Source organism: Carlito syrichta, unplaced genomic scaffold, assembly GCF_000164805.1.
Source record: "Carlito syrichta isolate Samal-C Ts95f unplaced genomic scaffold, Tarsius_syrichta-2.0.1 Scaffold310741, whole genome shotgun sequence".
Lineage (NCBI taxonomy): Eukaryota > Metazoa > Chordata > Mammalia > Primates > Tarsiidae > Carlito > Carlito syrichta.
The window spans coordinates 327,951-340,359 of record NW_007254837.1 but is presented as its reverse complement, the minus strand read 5'-3'; positions in this window follow the sequence as shown (position 1 = coordinate 340,359).

Sequence of the window (12,409 nt, the reverse complement as noted above, 5' to 3'; positions counted from 1 at the left end):
TAGGAGACTATGTTGCTTTCAAAAACTAACATGAGAACAAAGACATGAAAAAAAGTCAACATTTTAAACTAATACTTATATTTCTTATGCCTGTGAATGGACATTTCTGATTTAGTGGCTACAAAATGATAAAATGCAGACAGAATAGTGTCTTCAAAAAGTATACTCTCTTTATCTAAAGGATTACAGAGATAATCCCAACTGGCATGACACTTTTATTAATATAGTTTAACTTTTTTGCCCCAAAGATCCCATTTGTCAATCTGAACTAATTTTAATCTGAACTAATTTTGGTCTATGTGTGTGTGTGTGTGTGTGTGTGTGGTGTGTGTGTGTAAACAGCAGTGAAAGGTAGGAAGGGATAGTTGAAAAAAGAGGAAATAGGATAACTTATTTCCATTTTTAAAAAATACAGTGGTATAATGACAATAAAATATTACAAACGAGAGAAAATACTGACAATTGGCTTTTTATAAGAACTTAATGTATAACAAATATATTTGATTGGATCTCACAATGCCATTTAGCTTGACTACTGATCTTTCTCCTGCACCTCATTATATAACTTTATCTACATTTTCATGAATAGAATTGCTTAAAAACATATATTTATTTTATGCATCATAATATTAACTATTATGGTAGAAATATATGGAATATCTTTAACCTTTCATATTCATCTTAGGAAATACCAATACTGTCTGAGTATGACACTGAGTTATTTAAAGCATTAAGAAATGGACAGTGTAGGAAGTACACTTCAAAATGAGTCCTGCTGATTCTCATTCTTAGTTGAAATCACTCTCCCTCTCTCATCTCTCTTCCTTTTATTGATAAGTTTAGATCAGTCGTTTTTACATGAAATTAAAATACATTGAACTAAGATGTTGATTTGATCATCCAACAACTATTTACTGTCTGTGACAAGGCAGGCTGTGTTCTAGAGAACAGCACAAGAATGTATACATTTTTACATTTATGTATATAAAAGAAATATATATATTTCTTATATATATATACATATATATATATAAAACGTATTATTTTAAAAAACACAGATTCCCTATGTCAACATTTCAGTTTCTCATATAAACTTTGTTAAGTTGTTTCAAGGTTGGCACCAAAATTTAAAAAAAAAAAATCCTTTGAACAAGTCATGCTTGAGACAGAATAACAAAATTAGAAGATCATATATGCCTGTTTCAGTAGCTCAGATCTTAAGTACTGTTTTTAATCAATTGACAGCCTTATCGTTCCAAGCTTTATAGACTGACATTTATCAAAGTTCAAACACTTTTGAAAATATTTCAGTTTCATTCCACTAATCAATTTTTAAATCTTATTCCTTTAGTTATATTTCTTCATTTGACTTGACCTTGACTGCTTCTTTCCTGCCTTGAATTAAAATTAATGCCCAATATGTTTACTTTTAGTTACTTTTGTCCATATTTCTTGACCACTTCTTATAAAGCAGACATATAGAAATGTTTACAAATTCCTGGTCCTCACTCTAAATCTCTAATGGTAACTCCTCAACAGATACATATCAGCGTATAAATACACACACACCCTACACACATCCATACTCACCCACCTGCACACACATGAGTGTGCATGCACACAAACACACACACACACACACACACACACACACACTCCACTTAATTAGAACAAAGTATTCTAAGGACAAAGACATCATATACAAGTGATCTCTTTGTGCACCTCATGCTGTATATTAAGAGTGTTCAACTGAGGTGAGTATATAAAGAATTCTAAGGCTACTTAAACACTAAGCTACCTAGATAGTAATTAGACACTATCTTAGCAATGCTCTAAATAGTATTCTTGAGGATCTAAAGAATGTATGTACTTATCAGTAAAAAAGGAGTTACATGATGCTGAAGAAAATTGCAAGTTTATTATATTTTATATATGCTTTATCTATTAACAAAGCAAGACTGATGTCACTATGATTATATTTTATATTTAGTTCTTGCATTAATTTTTATTTGCCGAAAGCATGTATTCTTTAAGGTCCCTGTGAGTAAGAAACATAGAAAAATAATACAAGAAATAAAATTATCATCTTTACACTGTGATTTGGTCTAGTAAGACTATTCTACACACATAGGTTACAAATTAGTGTCTTGGGGAACCTCTTTGGTGTTTCATTTTAAGAGCTTAACTTGAATACATTTGAGTGGATCATGCATCACAACTGACTTAAATTTTGACCTGTATAAAAATGAATTTTCAAAAATATGTCAGAAGCCTGGATACTGTAAAATCTTTATCATCATAGAATCATAAAATTCTGGCCATTAGTTACTAAGGAATTGTTCAGTGAATCTAGAACAACTTAGACATAAATAGTTATGAGTGAGTATGGCTCATCATTAACGTCTGTAAAAATTAGTGGCATCATTTATGGTTGAGAATTAAAAAAAGATATGAAACTTACTTTGATAGAAATAGATGATAGAGATAAACTTTTCATAGAGCAAGAGGACAATAAGAGATGTGTAAATGTATGTTTTATAGGTAAGATTTTTATGGTGAAATTGTGCTGAAAAACAATAAAGTGTGTGTTTTATAAGCTCAATTGGCAGTTGCATTATCATAGCCTTTTAAATATTTCACTAACTTCAAAATGTAATTTATCACTACAGTGATCTGATGTAATAAATTAGGATAACAGGTAAGGGTTGGTGTAAGCTAAAAAACAATATGCATTAAAAAATTATACTTCATGTATTACAGAAGATGGTCTATACATTAATTGTTTTAAGTCTATCACGTTATTCACATTTGGAAGAAAATCAGTAAGTGTTTACTGAAGAAAATTAGTGAAATGCTCCCATTTTATACTATTTTCTGTTCATTCTACGGCTTACCCTAAACTGCAAGGAAGGTCCAAAAATTAACTCCTTCAAATAGAATAAGTCTCCAAGAAGGAATGTGATTGCTCTTTCCACTCAAATATTCCATTCTCTGCCCCAAATCAAAATAATTTTTCCAGAGTCTGGTACAATCTTGGTCTCAAAGCCATTGTTTCTATCATCACTCTCACTTGTGCCTTAAGGTTCAATTCTTCTAATTTAGTTGAGTCAGTTTGGAAAAGTTCCATTTTGTAATACTGGAACCAACCTCAACGATTATTTCACTAAAGATGTTATTCTTCTGGTGTTCCTTATTATTAATTTTAAAAAATGATACCAACTTTACTGGCATCTAACTGCATCCTTGACATTTTCTTCTTCCTCACATTTCATTTCCAACAACCAAGTCTTGTCAGTTTTCCCTTCTCTATATTTCTTGAATGTATTTTTGTCACCATCATGGGATTCCAACCCACTCCCCTCTCTCACCTGGGCTGTGATGATTGTCTCTAAACTGCTCTCTCTGGCACCTTCTCCAAACAAGTCTCTGTGCTATATCCAGAATGATTTATTTTTTGAACTGTAAATATAACTATATGAAATTGCTCTGCTTAAGAATTCCCAAAGACTTCACATTAGTAATAGGATAAATATCAAGAATCCAAAATAGGGTTAAAGCAGTACAACATCTGTCCTTGTTATTTCTTTTTACCTTCCTCTTGTGGCATGAACCTTCCTTCTTGGTCTAAATGATTTAGTAATATTTCATTCCTCAAATATGATAAGCTTCTTATCTTCTGGACTTCATTTTCTTATTTATGTGCTTTTTCACTGCCATTCCATACTTATATAATTGACCCTTAATCTTATCTTGTTTGCTCTTCAATCTTCCCCACCAAGGAGGCCTTATCTGATGTCCCTCATATGCAGGGCACTCATAACTATGCATTGTTCTTCTCTGTAGTAGTGATTATTTTTGTTATGATTTTATATTTTTTGATATCTTATTACTGTTTATAACATGTAAAGTTGGTCATGCTCTTTGACAATAAGTCTAGTGGATTTTCAATACATTCAGTAAATCAGTATATAAGTTGTTTCCCATAAGCCATGATTCTGAGGTTGGGGAGAAAAAAAATCTGTAACAAATTAAAGGATGAATACCCAAGTAATACTGACCTACTCCGACTTTTAGAAACAGTTAGGATGTTTATTTCCCTGGTTTCAGGCGGAAGCTTGTAAAGAAAATTTCTTGCATGTTCTCCTCTCCACTCACTCTTTCTATTGAAGAAGTAATTCAACAGGTAAATTAGACTCAGGAAATTTTGATAATTTGCATTAACAGGAGGTGAGTCCAAGAAGTGTAAATAAGGAGACATAGAGCCTTTCTCAGTCACTATCTTTAAGCTCTTGAAACTGCTTGTGGCATAAATCAGAGAGCACATGGATAAGAGCTGCATAGATAGATTTTGTCCATGTTTTCATGAGTCCATCTTCTCCAATTGTGACTGAATGTTAGAAACCCAGGATCAAAAGTCAAAGGTTTATGATGAGGGAGGTAGAATGTTTGTCTTTTTCCCAATCTAATTTTACCACAAATAAAGATGACTACACACACTATACACATGTGTGTGTACACACACACACACACACACACACACACACACACACACACACACAACTCCTTGCATACATTTAATCATTCATGTGAAGTGGTTTGATTTTCTATTTTCCAACTAACAGTACTTGCATAGACTCTTGCTCCAAAACTTTTGACAAATATTAGCATTTGGGAAACCCTGCCCCGCCACGACATAACATCTTGATAACAGCCTGAACTATAGCATTGGTAGACATGACACTTTTTTAACCAGAAAGGTGTAAATGGCTTTCAAATGGTTGGCTAGTTGGTTTTTACAGTAGCTTGGAATGGCTTTTTGACAAGTACAAACCTTACTAGTTATTACTAGTCTCCAGAGAATTCGTATTAGGCTTTAATTTGCTAATATTAGAAATGTGAAGGCTGCACTATACTAGTTTCCATAAATATTGGTCCTTTTCACTCTTCCCCACGGAATTCAGAGGCAGGTCTAAGACAGTATCTAACATGATCTTATATTATTGTGTTTGCCACAGATTTCTGGAGCCCCCTTTCAGTACATGGTCTCAGCATTGATCCTTGACAGCTAATTCTATTATATCAGATCATGTGTATTCATGGGGGAATTGCTTTGTACATCTCACAGAATTTGAATTCAACTGTCAAGAGAGTATAGGGTTTACCAAGGAATAGATAAAGAAGAATAAATGTTTTTGCTATATAGAGGATATATCATCTTCTTTGGGTAATGTACATCAGTGCTTCTCAAAATAGAGTACTAAAGGTAACCAGTTCACAATGAGAGAAGTAGCTTCTACTAGAAATTAAATCAATACATGATTTCTTTCATTAAGTAACTGTTGCTACAAAAAGATGTCTTCTGAAAAAACTAGCATGTTGATTGATTTGCATACTTTGGCAGTAGTCTATGGACTAAATCTTAAGCCCTACTGAAAAACTGAATACAGTTATTTGACAGTGAAGTATTATTGGAAAAGTCTGTCTCTAGGCCTCAGGAAGCTATCAGATTGACCGTGTGTTGTCTATACAGTAATAATACAACTGAATATCATTTTTGTACTTTAAACACTTTACATATTGCACTCTACATATATTTTCTCATTTAATCCTTCAATAAATGTATAAGATAGAAAATAGTCTTGGATTTAATTGCTCCACTAAGGTCAAAGAGCAAAAACTCTCATTAAAATACCAATGTCAGAGATTCTTCTTCCAATTAGAATAAAGTTACAAAAGGTAATTGCTCCAGCTATAATAAGAATATACTAGACACACTTTTTTAAAAAACTTCATTTTTTTTTTGCTTAAAACCATAAAAAACTGTGGGCCTAAAGTTTATATGAACTAAATTTTAGAGAAAAACAAGGCTTTCCTAGGTGAACAGAAATTATTAACTGATTCCATCCCTAAGGACATTTTCTGGGTCTGGGGCTTGAGTAGGCAAAAGAGCAAGCCTAGTATTGGCCGAGAAACTTGGCTAGAACATGGAAAATATACAATATTTTTCAAGGTACTACAAAATGGTATGTGGGTTGAAAAGTAGAAGGATCATGTGATCTTTTAACATTTATTTATATTCCTTTATTCATTCATTCAGAGATAGGATCTCATTCTGTTGCCCAGGCAGGCGTGCAGTGGTGTGATCATATTATAGCTCACTGCAGCCCCAAACTCTTTGGCTCAAGAGATCCTTTCGTTTTGGTCTCCCAAAACACTGAAATTGCATGAATTAACCATTGTGCCTCTTTTAGCATGTAGATACTAAACCTTGCTGGGTCAGGAGGCAAAAATTAAATATAAAAAGGAGTTTGCATAGTTTCTTTCCACAAATCCAAGAGCTTGTTTAGTGCATCTAACTACTTCACAAAGGAGACCATTTCTCCATCAAGCTAAGTTAAGTATGCACAGTTTTATTTTTCCTCTATAATAATTTCTATGCTAAAAGCTCATTAATTATGATTTTAACAATCTGTTTTGGTATCACAGTTGCAGAAAATTCATCACATCACTGAATTCATGAGATATTATCATTGTTTCCTCCAAGTTTCTCTCACTTATATTACTTATTTAATTTCTTTTATTCCCTATACCTCATATAGAAGAGTACTCTAATGTGTTTGATATAGGTCCGTAACTCTACAAAAATTCATATAAAACACAAAAGTTGTTTTCTAAGTGTATATGTGTATATACATGAATGTATGCATTTTCCTTAAACAGTACTGTACTATAAATCTAATTATATTTCTGATTTTTTTTTGTCACATAGCACAATGCTTTTCCTACATTACTACATCGCTGTAGGTTCTTTTGCTTTTGTTCCCCTCAATGCACCATAGTTTTTAAAAAATGAATTCACCATATTTTACACTCCCAGTCTCATAGTGTAAAATGACATGCTCTAATACCAAAAGATTCGCTCACATAAGTAGTATTCTTATAAACACACCATTTTGGTCACAATTTGTTGGGAATGTATAACTGAGAGTAAGGTACCTAGGTTATAGGACATGCATATTTATTATGAAATAGATGCTGTCAGGTTACTCTCCAAATGTTTGTAACTGTTTAATTTCTCATTTATTGTCCATAAAGATTATTGCTCTTCATATTCTCATCACATAATATCATCCAGAATTCTTAAATTTTCTAAGCAAGTGGAGAAAAATATATATCTCATTTTATTTGTGAGCATTGGCATTTGTCAGATTGCTGATAACAGATTGGGATATTTTGGGGTCACTTTTCTGTTCAATTTACTATTTTTTTTTGTTGAGTTGAATATAAGTATAATGTTATACTTTAATAAAATCCTTACTAAACTAAAAAAGTAAGTAATAAAATGCAAATTGAATTCTAGAAGGAGTATAAAACCCACAAGTATTAATTTCAACAAATGTTGGCATTTACAAAGTTATCAAACATATGTAAAGTTACATGCCGTATGTTTGATAACTTTGTAAATGCCAACATTTGTTGAAATTAATACTTGTGGGTTTTATATTCCTTCTAGAATTCAATTTGCATTTTATTACTTACTTTTTTAGTTTAGTAAGGATTTTATTAAAGTATAACATTATACCAAAATCTATGTTTTGTGGGGTTTATTCAGATTTAGAATTCTGATAATTTTTTGGTGGATAAATCCTTTCTATTATAACAAAATGTAGCTAAAACAATGAAGTATGACTATTTCTGCTAATGCTTATGACTTTGAAGTTTTCTTTGTTTAGTTGTATAGACATATCTATTTTCTTTGGTTGGTGTTTGTATAGTATTTATTTTCCTTTTACTTTTAATCTTCCTATAATTTTCTTCTTCTATTTGGGCAATATTTGTCTTTTATAACCAAATATATAGTCTATATTGTTGAATGTTTCATACATGCTTGAAAAGAATATTTATTTTGTTTTTGTTTGTTGGACTGTTCTATGAATGCAAATTGGTTCTAACTGGTTGATGATGTCCTTCAGTTTTTTCTATATCCTTGCTGTTAATCTTACTAGTGATTCTATAGATACCAAGAGAGAAATGTTGAAGGGTTTAAGTATAATTGTAAATTTGTCTATTTTCAGTTCTGTCAGTTTTGAACCTCTTTTTTTCTTTTTTGGTGTATTCAAATTTATCATTATTTTATGTCTTATTGATGAACTGATTCTTATCATTTTTTAATGTCCCTCTTTGTTTCTGATCATCACTTTGAAGTCTGTTTTATCTGATATTCATATATTTTCTCCAGCTAATTTTTTTAAATTTAGTGTTTGCATGATGTATCTTTTTCATGGTATATTATTTTACCTTTAATCTATCTATACCATTATATTTGCAGTGAGTTTCTTGTATACACTGTATAATTAGATAATTTTTGTAATCCATTTTGAAAATCTGTCTCAATTGATATGTTTAAACCATTAAAATTTAATGTAATTATTGATATATCAGGAATCTAGTCTTTAATTTTATTATTTGTTTTGTATTTGATCCCTTTTTTTATTCCTGTATCCTAACTTATGCTTTTCTGTGGATGACTTAAACATTTTAGTATTCTAATTTACTTATGCTATTTTTAGACATCCTTATCTTTTGTTAGTGGTGGATGAAGGATTGAAATATGCATACTTAGCTTATCAGTCAACATTTTAACACTTCAAGTATGTCATCAATTTGCTATCTTTACCCTCTCCACTATAAACAATTATCTTAGATATTACCTCTACATACATTGATCTAGGAATTTACATTGAGAACTACATCAAAAAATGTTATTTTTGCTTTCAACCATCAAAATAATTTTAGAAACAAAACAGAGGAATAATCTATAATATTTACTGAGATACCTTTCTGTTGCTCTTCAGTTCTTTTACCTTTTATTTTCATCTTAAACAGACCTTATTCAATTATTTTTCATTCCTTTTGTTAACTTTTCATGCATTTATGTGCTTTTTTTGTTATTATACTAGACATCATATTTTTTATATTTGGTTAATTAAAAGTGAACACAGAGTATTACTTATTCCTCTTATCCATAATGCCAGAATTGCATAATACTTTATATTTACCCCTTCACATCTACTGTATTATTGTGGCTATAAATCATCACTATATATATTTTCAATTTACACATTATCATGGTTATTTTGCATGAACCCAGATATTTACCCTTTTGTGCATTAATTTCTTCTACATTTACATGTCTCTATTTAGGGCCATTTTCTTTTTGCATGAAAAACTCATTTTAGTGTTGCCTAGGACACCAGCAATATTTATGAATGATTCAATTATGGGAGAAAATATGTGTACTCTCTGTAAATTTGATTATTATTTCTACACACTATAATACCCACTGGTTTGAGCTTCTTAATTGAATTATTCTGATATTGTATTTTTTTATTTTAATTGCTTATTTATACCTTCTATTATTTGCTTATGTTGCTTGATGTATCAATTTCTAAGAGTATGTCAAAAATCTAATTATAACTGTTGACTTTTCTATTTCTAGTCAAATACCTGTCCGATTTTACCATATATATGTAAATTTAAGTAAGTGAGATTTTCTTTATGTGAAGTAGGTATATTTATATTCAAAATGATTATGTTTTCTCAATATATTGTATCTTGTACATGTATTAATACACAATGTCTTACCTTCAATCCTATTTTGTCACATATTTTAACTACAACACAAATATTCTGTTGCATTACCTGCACTATATGTTTTTTCTAGTCATTTAATTTTTCAATTCATGTTTTCTTTTGTAAATCATATGCAAGGTATTGCTGAATTTTACCTTTTGCAATGTAATGTGAGCGGTTCTGCTTGTCTTTGGCTATTTAACCTATTTGAATTTACTATAATTAATATCATTTTATGCTTAATTTATTGTATTTTCATGCTGTACATCTTTTTTCTTTCACTGTCTTTCATGTGGTAGGCCATAATTTATTCTGTTAATGTAAATTTTAAGCATTTTATTTGCATTTTTTGAGAGCTAACCTTCAATTTTTAAATTCTGTATTTATAATTTTCTAAAATTGTCAACACCTACATCTTCTTCTCAATTTCCTTATGAATAGATCTCAGCTGCCTTCCTTTGGCATTCCTTAGTTTCCAATTATTCAACACCCTCAAACCTGTATTCTCAAGAATAGTTAACTTCAAATAGGAGTGTAAATTCTTTAAGAAATAAAAAAAAAAAATATTTACCTAGGGGAATTTGGATATTATTTCCAGATCTTCAAATTTCATTAATATTCCTTCTTTATATTCTTTGTCACTTACAGTTTTATAAAGGTTTTTCAAAACAAAAGCATATGCTTCATCTTTTCCTTAACCTTACTATGGCCTCTAGTTTAAAAACTTCCAGAGCACCCAGTAAACAGGTATTTGAAGACATTGTTTAGGGGAGAAACATGTTTTAATTGTTAACCAACATGAATTAAACATGGGCTGAGTAAGACTTTCTTTGTTCTGATTTACACATACTCTACTAAGTAAAGAATCACTATGGATATAAAATATTCTGACTTTGTTGGGAGATTCTAAAATTAGATATAATGTAGTTTGGGCAATTGGAATATCTTGGTTTTTTTGTGACAATCTCAGTTCTTTCATCAACAACAATTGTCAGAAATGTATTGCTCTTGAGAAAGAACATAGGTGTGTGATGAGAACAGAGCAAATCAACAATGAAAGCTAAGAATGGGTTTTTCACAAATTTAAATAAAATTGCTTCTTTTCAGCTATTTTTATTCACTACAGAATATCTAATTTATTATCCATTACAAAATGCCTAATATCTAATTTAAATAGCCAAAGCTGTTCTGTAAATACCCATTTTTCTAAGATTCAGTGAAAAAATTCAGTAGTTGGAATTTCTTTACAAATTTTGTTGAGATTTGGGTATACCTTAATACCAAAGAAGGTATGATTTAACTTTCAAAATATTAAATATATATCTCTACCACTGCCAATTCTTACCTTAATTGATGATATAAAATATTTATTATTTGCTTTCCTACATAACAATTACTATAAGCTACATAAGCTACATTATATTAGTATATGTCTGATTTTTCAAAATTAAGTATACAGGAAAATATGATATTTATATTCACTAAATTAATGGAGTTCTGAATTTTTATACATAATTCTTATTTCCTCTTCTCAAAGACAAACACAGTAGTTCAAGAAAAAAACACCTATTTACTGTATTATTCTGTATTAAGTTACTAATACTGTTGTAACAAACTATAACAAATTTAATGGCTTAAAACAAAGCAAAGTTATTGCTTTATATAGCTCTTGAGGTCAGAGGTCTAAAGTGTATATTGATAGGCTAAAATCAAGGTGTCAGAGAGCTGCTTTCTTCCGATAGGGTCTAGGAGATGTTTCCTTGTCCTTTTCATTCCTGAAAGGTTGCCTCTATTGGCACATGGCCCCTTCCTCTAAATCAAAGCCTGGAATATAACATCATTGAATCTCTCTCTTTTGCTTTTCTCTTCTATTTATAAGGATCCTTATAATTATATTTGGTCTACCTGGATGATTGAGGATAATCTCCTCATCTGAAGGTCATCTCACTAGCAGTCTCAATTATATCTGGACCTTAATTCCCCTTATCATATAATCTAACACAGTCACAGTTTCTGGGGAGGTGGGTATCTTAGGGAGCCATGATTCTGTGTACCACACCTCTTGTTAAATAACTTACAAAAGTAATACATATTATATTGCATACTTACACATTAGATATCAAGGTACATCATATACATCTATTTTAGTTTTTGCTAATTTACAAACTGCATGAACTAGTCATATGAAAGCTCTATATCATTTTAAACTCGACTGCTTTCATAACTATATTATGAGATCAGGATTTATTTCTGTATTATTTTAACATTTCTCCAAACACATAATAGTTTGTATCATATATTTCTAGACTAAAAGAGTTCAGATGTTAGGTGATAGTGATGTCTATCTCTGCTAAGTGATGTCTGTCTTTGCTAATTTGGTTATATAGCAGAATATTTTTTTCATAATTTAATGATCTAAATATAACTCAAGGTTTTGACCAAAATACATTTAAAACTATATAATGGGATAAAGTGTTTTATTCAAAATATATTAGCAAATGTATATTGATGTGAGAAATAACTTTAAATATTGAATTAAAAACGATAGCTGGGCTCAGTGGCTCAGCCTGTAATCCCGTGCCTTTGGAAGGCTGAGGTGAGTGGATTGCCTGAGCCTGTGGGTTCGAGACACGCCTGGGCAACTAGGCAAGATCTCATCTCGACAATAAATCAAAAATTAGCTGGGTGTGGTAGCGCGCACCTGTAGTTCCAGCTACTTGGAGGCTGAGGCTGTTGGATCACCGGAGCCCAGCAGGTCGAGGCTGTGGTGGCCGGG